General features: G+C 48.7%; 1 long non-coding RNA gene across 1 annotated transcript; it reads left to right on the top strand.

Moving 5' to 3' along the window:
* The first annotated feature begins 3,785 nt into the window (after nt 1–3,785).
* Nucleotides 3,786–11,319, top strand: LOC132422069 (uncharacterized). The gene is made up of 3 exons (XR_009518806.1): nt 3,786–3,878; nt 4,717–4,936; nt 10,351–11,319. It is a non-coding gene; the product is annotated as an uncharacterized lncRNA (long non-coding RNA).
* The last annotated feature ends 1,446 nt before the right edge of the window (nt 11,320–12,765 follow it).

Below are 12,765 nucleotides of genomic sequence, written 5' to 3'. Positions count from 1 at the left end.
TCTCTTAGGGAAATCTCAAGGCATGTGGAGGGTGGTAATGTCCTCTCTAGGTTTCCTCCCACCTCGGGAGTCTGGATGGGAGCCAGAGCCCCAAGACACAGGGCCCCATGTTACCCAGGCCCATCTGTCCAAGCCCTAGAAAGACGCTGGTGGCAAGTCTGAACTAAACCCAGTGAATGCTCCTGGCTGGGTTTTCACCTGTGTGGCAAAAGGCAGGGAAGTGCAGGTGTGGGCAGATATTTGTGGTCTCAGGCTATGTGAGCAGGAGTCCCAGAAGGTGTGGAGAAGACTTGGTGGCAGCGAGACAGTGTTGAACACATAAGTTCTGGACTCACACATCCAAATTCTAATCCCTCACTCTGCCACTTACATTACTTAGTGATCACAGGCAAGTTCCCTACTTCTCTGAGCCTCAGTTTTCACCTGGAGAAAATGGGCATAATGGTTCCCTCTCACTGGTTTGTGGTGAGGATTAAATGAGAATATCTGCTGAGTGCTTGGCCCACTCCTATTGGGAGGTATTGTCATTGAGGAGCCCCATAAACCTCTCAATTTCTTTTTCTCTAAAACAGGGATAACAGTAGGATCTATTAAATAAGATAATAAATGAAGTGTGGTTGACCCGCTATTAACTATTAAATATTAACTATTAATACTATTAACGCATTCTCTGTTTTGCTTGAGGTGACAATCTGATAGTTGCCTCCTCCTACTGCTTCCTCCCTCACCCTGCTCCAGTTGCCAGGACATGACTATTCTGGTCTTTTTGGACAAAAGGACATAAGTCCCACGGAAAGAAGAATGACACCCAGAAAAGAGCACGAGAGGAGATCAGGGGCCTCTCTCCCTCCTCAGACTGCCTCTCTTTCCCTCCTGCTGCACTCAAACCTCGGGCTTTCCTACTAGCCTCTCTCCCTAGCAAACCTTTTGCCCAAGGGTTCATTTTAGAGACTTCTATAATCTCCAGAGGATCAGTATTAATCTTCCCCACCTACAAGATGAGTGGCAGCTCGAAGCCAAGTGCTTCCCAGCCAAAGAAAGAAATGGAAGTTTCCTTTTTTGCTCCGTGTCTCTCTGCCCCTCCCTTCTGCGGGGGAGCTGTATGTGCTCACTCTGGAGGGACCGAAGCCGGGGCTGGCGCTAATGCAATTTTGTCTAGATGAGGCTGGCAGCTGGGAACCACTTTCCCTCGGCTTGCCCTCTGCTGGGGAAACTCCATGACGGAGACAAGGCAGCTGGCAGGGGGAAGACTCAGGTTTGAGGATGAGGACACTGCTGCTGCTGCTGCTGTGCCACGCAGGGCCCCGCAGGGCCCCGCAGGGCCCCGCAGGACCCCTTGGCCACAGAGACTGACGCTGATGTCCATTTCGTTCCTGAGGACCTCCTAGAAAGGCAATGCCTTGGGACCTGGGGGCAAGGATTTCTTTATCAGTAGCACAGTCACAAATACAAAGGAACACAGGACTTTTGTGTGGGATTGGGAGTCTGAAGACCTAGGTTCCAGTCTCAGTGCCACCACTCCACGGCCACGTAGTTTTGGCTACGTTGCTTAAGATCTCTGCCCAAATTTTAGCTTCCTTGTTTGTAAAATGTGTTCTAATACCTTCCTCAAAGGACTGTGGGAAGAATTAGTTTAAATAATATATGGGGAAACTGGAACACGGGAGATGGTTAATAAATATTGATTTATTCCACAGAGGGACTGAGGAGAGAGGAAATCACTGGATTCTGGAGGCTTTTTAGTTTATCAGTTTATTCTATAGGCTTAAGCACCGGCCATCATACCATTTGTTGGGTGCCTGATTTTAGTGAAGATGTGTGTTTATCATTCACCATGAGATCCTGAGTGGCTCCCTAAATATTCTGGGCCTCAGAGCTGGTTTCTCTGGGTGGCCAAGGATCAACATGTAGGACAGAAGGAATCTGTTCCTCAGAGATCCAATCAGCATCTCCCTTAAGTCCTCTGCTGCCCTCCATAAACCAGTCCTTCTTTTGTGCCACCAGCACCACATCCCCATTCTGGAAGAGGAGCCAGAATGACACAGCTACATGTCACCCTGTGATCTACACGGGGTGAGGGGAAGGAGCTATGTCCCTGCTAGAACTGAAAAACATCCGTGAGGGCTGCAACTTTTACAGGGAAGGTTACCATGCCAACGACAGGATGAAAGGAAACAAGGCAATGGGTGACACATTTATTGTGTGTGTCCACAAACTTGCCTGGAACCTCTTAGGGGCTGCTAACTACAGGATGGGGCTGCCACTGACAGGCAAGAAGGTTCAGGTTAGATTTAAGTCGAACTCCAGTACAGGCAGAACAGATGAGCGCAGGGCAGGGCCAAAGGGAGGATTAGGGAATGTTTCTCTGAGATTGATACCCATCTCTTGTTGAAATGTGTGGGTGTGGTACTGACAGCAGGTGTGGGAGGGGATGATGTCCTAGATACCAGTTTCTGGCTGTGATGGGAACTTCAACTTCCTCCAGGTTATTTTTGCCCTTGCCAGCCTGTCCAGGAGGTCAGCTAGGCTCTGGGGTAGGTAGAGAAGAACAGCAGGCAAGGAGAGCAGGTCATTGGGGCAGTGGCTGAACTGAGAAAGGGGAGCATTAGGGCCACAGATACGCCTCCGGAAGAAGCACCAAATATTGGCAACAAGTTCCCATAGATGTCAAAGAAGGGACAGTCTCCTCCAAGAGGGCAGGACTTCCAGGAAGAATGGCCAAGCTTACCTAGCCCTTCTTATCTCCTTCTCCCCAGCCTCCAGTTGGGAAAGTGCACAGAGAACTGAGGAACTAACATTAATTAAGCACCTACTCCGAGTCAAGCACTTCTTTCTCTCCCTCTCTCTCTCTCTCTCACACCACACACACATACACGCACAGAGGCCCCATTTCGTTTCATCTGATTACCACAACAACCCTGCAAATCAAGAATTATCCCCATTTTACCGATGAGGAAATTGAGATTTAGAGAAGGTAAAGTAGCTTTCCCAGCATCAGTCAGCTGGAAGGGGAGAAGCTGGGATTGTAACCCCGTCTGTCTGAATCCCACTGCTTGGAAGGGAAAACTCTAGACCTTAAGGTAGCCCTATTTTCTTCTGGAAAGATATCTTCTGGAGGCGTCAGCTCCATATAGCCCCCAGCCACCGAGGTGGCTAGGGAGAGGCTAAAAGGACACAGCAGGGGACTGGGAATCCCCGCCCCCATCCCCGCCACACACAATTGTTAGGGTGAATGCGCTGCCCCTGCGGGCCGTACCGCTCCCGGACGTGCTTAACAGGCATCCTTCTCATTTTTATCCCCACCTCTCGGAGGAAGAGGAATCTGAGGATCAGAGACTGAAGCGTTTTGCCCAAGGTCACAGAGCAAGTGCCTGGAGCCGGGAATCAGTCTCGGCTCGGTCAGGCGTCAAAGGCGGCCTGGACCCCGCCTCCCGTCCCCACTTCCCGTAGCTCCGACACCGAGGGAGCCGTGCTGGGCGCTGTGCGTACCTCCCGGGACAGGAAGGGTTGGGTGAGGGGTAGTGGGCCTGGCGCGGGGTGGGGGTGGGGCGGCGCGGCGCGGCGCGGCTCCGCCTTGCGGCGGCGGAAGCGGCCTCCATCTCGTGCGCGCTCCTCGCGCCGGGCGCGCTCTTCACCCCCGGCCCGCCCCTCGCCATATATGGAGCTTCCTCCCGGGACCCTGCCAGACGCTTGCTCCCTGCCTGAGGCCCATACAAGGCTCTTCCTTCCCGGCGTGTCTGGCAGGCGGCCCGCGGGCGGCTGTGGGCGGGAGTTCGGCCCTCCGGGTCCGCCCGCGCCCTGAAGCCGGCGGCCAGGGGACCCGCTGCCAAGGAGGGGGCGGCGGCGGGGCCGGGAACGCGCGGCCCGGCCTGGCTGAGGTAAACGCGGGACAGGCGGACTTGGGCGTCCCAAGAGGGTCTGAGGTTCCCACTGTCCCCACCGGTTTTATATTTTGTCCCACTTTTCCCCCTAATTCTCTAAGCGCAGCTGACTTTACTGGAGTTCCTCCCTCGGCTCCCGGCCCGGGGCCTAAAACCCCAAGCCTAAGCGTGCTGTGAGGGCCTGCCCTCGTTCGCCGCGCGCCTCCGCTAGCATTTTGCTAGTCGGTCTTCGGTATTTCTCTCGCCCTGCCTTCCTCCCGGCTTGCTGTTTCTCGCTCCTCCCTGCCTTTACTCAAGCTGTCCCTTCGGCCTGGAATGCCCTTCCCACACCATTCTGGTAGAACTGCTACTCATCCCTTACTTGTTTCAGGCCTCTGGCCATCTATAAGTCCTTCCCACCCCACGGGTCTGGGATGCACCTAACACATCGGTTATTTATTGAGACTGCGATTCGATCTTACTCCTCTTCGCATTCCTGGTGCCTGGCTCAGTATGTGAAAGTTGTTATTATATCTGAGCGAGGGGAAAGAGGGAAAGGACCCTGTTGTCAGGATAGCCACAGTGCCTTTTCACCTTGGACAGGGGCCCCCGACTTTAGTTCCAGCCGCTAACATCTTCACCTGCTACGCTCCCTGTGGTCTGGAGCTTCATGAGCCCCAGAACCCAACATGAATAGTTTGTGTGGAAAGTTGGAAGGTTGGGGTGGGGGAGACAGAGATGGGGCAGGTGTACACCTGCAGTGGCACTGTGGTCTGGAGTGGTGCCCACTGGGTGCCTCCACCACCCAGAATGGCTTCACTTGCTCAGCCTGACAGCTCCGGTTTATCCACTGCAGGAACCAGCAGGCCCCCACAGGCCCTCGTACAGTGCCTCCAGGGACTTAAACCTGCCGCAGCCATGTGATTACCCTGATGTATCTGCTGGGAGATGAGCAAAGCTCAGAGAGGGACCAGATCTCAGCAGAGACGAAACCAGCAGCAGTTCCTGAACACCCACCCCGCCGTGGTTCCAGAAGTGCAACATGGACCAACCTGTGAGCATTTGCTCTTCCTCAGGTGAGGCAGGGAGATAAAAGCTCAGAGCTTGGGAGTAACAAGTCAAGTAATATGCCAGGGAGGGGGCTTTTAGCACTAAGAAGCCTCTGGACTTGATCCAGAGTAAAATCACTCACAGACTTCCAGTCTTTGGTGGTAAGCACAGGCACACACTGTGAATAAGGCCAAAATAGAAGAAGTCTTGTCTGTCTCTCTGGCCTCAGGGAGTGCCTGTGATTTGGGTACATGGAGAGGAGATGATCTCTAAGGCCCATGACTGAAGGTTTAGGGGTTACATTTCGGAAAAAAAAAACTGGGTCTGGGCCTGGGCTGCACACCCAGGGACTAGGACACCTCTGGACTTGTTCCTACCTAAGGCTGCAGGCCTCCAGCGGCCTCTTCTTTCCATTTACGATCTGGGATTGTGGGTAATGTAGTCCAGTGGCCAGTTTCTCTGGGGTGGTGGTTCTTGCCCTTCCCTCATCTAGTCTCCTTACCCTTGCCAGCTACCACCCCCTTCTGCTCCAGGCTGAGGGCAGCACAGGGTGAGAAGGCGGTGCTTACTCTTTGCAGGGCTGGGAGATTCCCAGCTGGAAACCAGCAAGCTATTCATAGCTGAACCTAGCAGAGGAGGAAGGCCTGAGAGAAGCTGGGGAGCTCCGGCAGCCTCCTCTCCAGCTACAGAATTTGCAGGAACCCCAGACCTCTGCTGGGCAGGCCTTGTGTTCACTTCTGGGTGAGAGGGCTTCGAGCCTGGGAAAATCCTATGGAGCAGTAGCGGTCCTGCGTTGCTCCCTGTCTTGAGAGACACAGATACTCCAGTGGCCCTGGGGCCCAGCCTTTAGGCCTGTGTATGGTGGGGATATTTGGAACCTGAGTATAGATAAGCTGAGACTTTTTGCAAAAAAAGCCAGTGTGACACCCAGTATGACAGTTGCCTAGAAATTCTAGAATTTCTTTGCATTTTTCTTCTCGTTGTTTTCCTGTGCTTGCTTCTTCAACCAAATTAAATTCTCTCTAAGGACAGGAACCAAACCTTCTCTTGCCAATGGCACCAACCCTGTATTTATGCTATAATGAATGATCTTGCCCAAAGAAAAATCAACCCTCCCTATCAAGACTAAGGGTGTGACTTTTTTCCCCCACCCACCTAATCCTCTGCCAGTACCCTGTGCTTTTCCCATCGAAGCACTGAATCGTTGCTTGACTGGGTCCCCCACTAGATTAGGCATTCCGTGTTGACATGGATGACGTCTGTCTTGTTGACTATCATATCCCTATTACTTGCACAATAAACAATTGTTGAATGAATGACTATGAACCTATGATAGCTAATTCCTTAGATGGAGTATTTGATACATGCTTCATTGGCACAGCGTTTTACAAATTGGAAAACAGTTTCGGCCACTTAAATGTCTTTCACCAGGACTTTCCTGGTGGCGCAGTGGTTAAGAATCCACCTGCCAATGCAGGGGACACGGGTTCGATCCCTGGTCTGGGAAGATCCTACATGCCGCAGAGCAACTAAGCTCATGCGCCACAACTACTGAGCCTGTGCTCTAGAGCCCGTGTGCCACAACTACTGAGCCTGCGCGCCACAACTACTGAGCCTGCGCGCCCTAGAGCCCATGCACCACAACTACTGAGCTCATGTGCTGCAACTACTGAAGCCCGTGCGCTCTAGGGCCCACGTGCCACAACTACCGAGCCCACATGCTGCAACTGCTGAAGCCTGCGCAGTAGTTGTGGCACACAGGCTTAGTTTCTCCACAACAAGAGAGCCCGTGCTCCGCAACAAGAGAAGCCACTGCAATGAGAAGCTTGCGCACTGCAATGAAGAGTAGCCCCCGCTCACCGCAACTAAAGAAAGCCCGCACAGCAATGAAGACCCAATGCAGCCAAAAATTAAAAAAAAACAAAAAAATTCAAAAACAAAATTTTTTTTAATTGAAAAGAAATCTTTCACCAAGATCTTGATTAGTGGTAGAGCTGTTAGGAACTGGTGTCTGCCTTCAGAGTAGCACTTAGCCATGGCATGAGGCTGCCTGCATGGTGGCACCCAGTAGGTACCTCTGGCTCCCGAGTAGCGAAATGGGTGAGGTGGGTTAGATGAGATAGGCAGACATGGTCAAACTGGCCTGGCCCCATGATGTATCTGGTGCAACCAGCCAGGAGAGCTGCCAGGGAATCCTCCTAAGAAGCTTAATGAGAAAGACCTGCTCTGATCTGCCAGAGGGGAAGTCCTGACGCAGTGGCTGTGGGGCTGTAGAGAGGGCAGACAGACTCTGAGGTCTGAGCAGCAGTGTTTGGGGGCTCCTTAGCTGTTACCAGGGACCTCCTGACTCTGAGTTCAGTAGATTTTTTTCAGTCTTCATCTTCCTTGAGTAATTCTCAGCAGCATTTGACTTGTAGGTGATCATCTCTTCTTGAAGGCCTCTCTTTCATTGCTTACACATTTTGACGTACAAGGCTCTATTTGGATATTAAGTGTTCTAGTACTTCAGGACTCAGCCTCATGCTGTCTTCTCAAACTGTACTGTGTCCAGAAGGATCTCTTTGAAAAACAAATTTGAATTTGTCACCCTTCTGCTTAAAACACCTCAGCAGCTTCTCCTATTCTTCAGAATAAAATTTCAAGTTCTCAGCAAGGCCTTTGAGTCTCAATCCAGTCTGCCCATGCTGGCCTCTTCTAGCTTCATCTTCCACCACATTCCCCTTTCATTCTCTGAGCTTCATCCACACTGCTCTCCACCTGCCTCCTCAGCTGTACTGTGCCACCCCCTACACGTTCTCACTGCCTGGGATGCTCTTCTTCCTCTTGGCCTAGCTAACATCTCCTGTGCTCAGTTAAAGCACCAGTGTCTTCAGAACAGGTGATAGCCAGGTCAAAATGCCCTGTGACAGACACTTACCTGTGGCCCTCCCTCAGGTGTTAATTGCAATTGGGGTTTCATATTCACTGGAATAATGCGTTGGAAGCTCATTGGCTGTGTCCCTTTTGCTCATGACTGCATTGTAGGGTTTAGCACAATGCTTGGCTGTAGTAGGCTGTAGTTATCTTGTGTAACAAATGAAAAGCTTATTTAACAAAACACCCTATTTAAACCTTGAAGAAACTGAAAAAGAAGTATGGTCATGCAGCTAGTATATGGCAGAGTGGGACCTAGATATGGCTTCAGTGTCTGTGTTGTTAACCCCCTGCACTATGCTATCCCTCTACCTGTTAAGTACTTTCTGGAAGTAAAGAGAAATGGAAGAAGGGAGAAAGTATGTGAGAGAGACAAAGGGACTTCCCCTCTCTCCACTCTAGAAATACAGAGTGGGAGATTAAGAATGAAATTACATTTACCAGAAAAGACATATGAATGGCTGATGAGCACATGAAAAGATTATGAAAAGATGTTCAACAACATTAGTCATCAGGAAAATGAAAATCAAAACCAGAATGACACCAGTGAACAATCTAAAAGGAAATTAAGAAAATTCCCTTTACAGTAGCATCCAAAATAATAAAATACCTAGGAATAAATTTAACCAAGGAAGTAAAAGATTTATACACAGACTACTACAAAAGAAATTAGAGACTTAAATAAATGGGAAGACATCTTGTGTTTATGGATTAGAAGACTTAATATCTTTAAGATGCCAATACTATCGAAAGCAATTTGCAGATTCAGTGTGATCTCTATCAAAGTTCCAATGGCTTTTTTTTTTTTTGAAGAAATGGAAAAGTTGATCCTCATATTCATATAGAATTGCAAGGATCCCTCCCAGTACCTTAGTGTGTTCACCAAACTGGAAGCTCTCTGAACTCCATAATTTAGGGATTTTTATGGAAGCACTATCATGTAGGCATTATTGATTGAATCATTGGCCATTGGTAATTCGATCTTAAGCCCCTCTCCCCTCTCTTGGGGTGGGGCTGAACCTTCCAACCCTGTAATCCTGGGGTTTTTTTGGCAAGCAGCCCCCCTCTTGAAACTATCTGGGCATCTCACTAGCATATAAAAGACACTCATCACGCTAGAGATTCCAGGGGTTTTAGAGAAGCTGTGTACCAAGAACAGGAGATAAAGACCAAATATATATTTCTTACTGTATCACACTACTCAACAATAAAAAGCAACAAACATGCAACAACATGGATGTATGTAAAAAATCCATCTAAATGAAGGAAGCTAAGTGAAAGAAACCTGATGTAAAAGACTATATATAGCACTATTCTGGTAACGTGAAATTTCTAGGAAATTCAAAACATAGAGACAGAAAGCAGATCATTGGTTGCTTAGGGTTGGGAGTGAGCAAGGATTGACTAAAGGGGTACAAAAGACCTTTCTGAGAGATGGACACTGGATTGTGTAATGTTTGCACAACTGTACGAATTTATTTCAAAAAAATCACCAAGCTATACTTACAGTGGGTTAATTTTATAGTTTGTAAATTATACCGCAATAAAGCTGTTTCCTGGCCTTTGGGTCAAGTCAGGACCAGCACATCTGCCTTTCCAAACTCGCCTTTCACCTCTCCAGGCTGACCCTGGCTCAGCAGGCAGCTTGGCCACCCCCAGATGAAGTAGGGGTGCCCTCCCCTCATCCTCTAATACTCCTCACTTTTATTGTCATTCTTGCTGTCTCTCCTGCTGGAGTGTAAGTACTGAAGGGCAGGGACAGTGACTGTTTTTCACCACTGTATCCCAGCATCTTGCACAGGGCCAGTACATAGGAAATGTCTCTAAATGCTTGCTGAATGAAAGAATGAGACCAGAGTTAACCCAAGCACAGTGTAAGGAATAGAGGTGGCAATGAGCTATGTCTGTGGAAACAGAGTCTGGAGGAGACTGAGTTTCTGAGGGCCTTTGCTCAGCTCCCCAGGGAGGAGCAGAGCCCCTTCCTTGCCATCTCTCTCTAGAATCCAAGTTTGACAGGGGTGTGAGGGAGGGCCTCTAACCCTGAGCACAGGAATGCAACTCCTCTTCCTCAGGTGACATCCTGTCCTATTACAAACAGAGTCCCCCTTTGCAGGCCCTCCAGTAGGAATTGTGATGTGAGGTGATTGGTCCATCCCACTCTTCAGCCTAGCCCGGGAATGTATTGGGTTGGCCAAAAAAAGTTCATTTGGTTTTAAGCAAAAATAAAAGACACATTTTTCATTTTCACCAAGAACTGTATTGAACAATGTATTCCTTAACCAAAGGAACTTTTGGGCCAACCCAGTACTTAGGTCTGGACAGCCATACAACTTGGGGCAGGCATTCCAGCATCAAGCCCTGATTTCTCCTTGTTGTCAATCCTGGCTCCCACCTCCCTTCCCCCATGTAGCAGAATATTCCTGCATCTTGCCTTTACCTCAGAAGATCCTTGCCATTCCTGTTTGCAGGGCCTCTCTCTGACGTTTCCACCCTCTTTTCCTGATTTGAAAATGGGTTTGTCCCCTAGGTTTCCTTTGGGTTAGGATGAAGAACCAAGCAGAAGAGGCTGAGCCCAGGCAGGGTATCTCACCCAAGTGGAAGAGCCGGAAGTCTGACTGTAAGGGAAACCTAGATGGGGCTAATATGGAACCTTCGGGGCTGGAGAAGCAAGTTAATCTACACACTCAAGCCAACCCTGACTCACAGGGAAGTGACTTCAAAACAACTTTCATAACTCCACCTGGATGTTGGCCACCTTTCCCCTCCCAGCTCTGTCTTTGGCTTCAGGCCACTCCCTTAGTCTCTCTGATCCTCCCTTTTCTCATCTCTAACAAGGGGGAGAAGGGGCTTAGATGAATAACAAGATCCTCCATGTGTTAAGAGTACTGAATTTGGAGTTGCAATATTAGCTGCTCATGTTGGCTCTTGTCATCTGCTGCATGAACATGACAGGTCGTCGTGCTGCTCTGTGGGCTTCAGCTTTCCTATTCCGAATTAGGGGATTGGAATAGTAAGGTCCAGGGCCCTTGTAAGTGCTAAAATTATGATTCCTTAAGAAGTGAAAGTATGGGGCAACAGAAGGGTGTGGCTGTAGATAAACGAGTAGAGTCTGATGACACTTGTCCTTTCTGTGAATGGGTTTTAGGCTTTGAGATACAGCTTTCCCTTCTTCCCATCACCCCCTTGGTTGCTCAGTGAGCCAGGGGTCAAGGGTCCCCCAAGAAGCCCTGTTCTTCCTACTGTCTCATCTCACCTAGCACTGGTCCAACCTCAAAGCTGATTTCATCTCTGAGGTATGTGACTGACAGCACTCCTCTCCTGGCACTGCCTCTGCTCACTTCCTTCCAGTCTGGGCCCAATTCCCAGGCTCAGCCCCCTCGCCCCTCTGGCTGACTCAGTAGGGATTTCTCCTCAACTGCGTACCCTGCAGCAGAATGAACTCTTCTAGATGCTGATCTGAGTCAAACCCAAATTCTGAGTAAAAACCAAACTTGAATGAAGAATCAAACTAAAGTTGTGTTTTAGATACCTTGTGAATCATTTAGAACCTAAACACTCATTATATCACACTGTTCTATAATGGGCGTTCATGATGACCCTAAAATGTTAGTTAAATGATGCTTTTATGTTTTTCTTCCATATTTCTGAAATTTCAAAAATTCCCTAAGTGAATGTCTCATTTTAAACCCCCTGATACTTCAGTGTATATTTCCTAAGAGAAAGGGTATTCTCTTATGTAACCACATCTAGTTATCAAGTTCAGGAGATTTAACATAGATACAATACTTTTTTCCATAGTCCACATTCCAATTTCATTAATTGCCCTACTGACAACATGTTTTTAAGAGTAGGGGCAGATGCCCTAGTCGCTGAGAAATTCCGTTATGTGTGTACATTCTTCTTTGAAGATGCTGGATAAATTACAGGGATCCTCTAGAGTCCAAGGGAGCTCCTTTTATCCATTCTCAACTGTGGCTGTGGGCTAAGCTGGGCTGATCAGTCAAAAGGTGTGTGTCCTGGGGGAAGGACATAACTGCTAGATGGATGCCTTCCAGTTGCACTCCAAGTTGTTGGTTGTCTCTGAAGGCACAAATGTTGGTGAGGTGAGTCGACTTGTCTTTTTAGCAGTACCAGCACCTGTTCTCTTCTTGAGTGAGGAACGACCTGTATTTGCATTGACTTTGGAACCACATGGGCAGATATACAGCAGTATGTAGCACATTGTTTTTCTAAGGATTAAATGAGATGATGCATGTGACATGGCACCTTGCCTGGTGCATGGTAACCGTCCAACAAATGTTAGTGATTGTCGTTATTTTTCAGATGGGTAGCTTGAAGCCCAGATTGAGACTCCTGTTTCTCCTCTCTGTTCGCTCATCCCTACTTTCTTTGGTAGTTTCCCTTCTCCATATAGCCAAATTTTAAAGGTAAGCAAGCTGTCCCAGTCATCTCTTAATGCTTGTCAGAAATCTCCCTACCAGAAGCAACTTTCTTCCACAACCAGTATCCTTAACTCTAGCACCACCTCGTGGATGCCAGTGCAAACTCACCCAGGTCACTTCCTGAGGACCAAGGTTAGGATCATCTTCCATCTGAGTGAGCCCTTGCTAAGTGCCAGGCATTGTACTATGTATTTCACGTGACTTATTGCATTTAATCCTTACCACAGTCCTTATGGAGTAGGCATTGTTACAGGTAGGGAAATTGCTACTCAGAGACATGGGCAAAGTCTTACTGGCAGGATCTTTTTTCCAGTCAGATCTCCTGCTCACCATTATATCCTGATAGCTTTACAGCTGGAAAGACTCTTTAGATTCAAAGTCATCCTTACACTGATAGGGAAACTGAGGGGTAGGAAGGGACTTATCTGAAATCAGAAGTCCAACTAATGGCAGAGACAGAACCAGAGATGTTTGTCCAAAGAGCTGGCTCTTTGTCCTGG

This window comes from Delphinus delphis, chromosome 3, assembly GCF_949987515.2.
Source record: "Delphinus delphis chromosome 3, mDelDel1.2, whole genome shotgun sequence".
Classification (NCBI taxonomy): domain Eukaryota; kingdom Metazoa; phylum Chordata; class Mammalia; order Artiodactyla; family Delphinidae; genus Delphinus; species Delphinus delphis.
The sequence above is the reverse complement of the archived record's forward strand: the minus strand, read 5'-3'. Positions and strand labels throughout refer to the sequence as shown.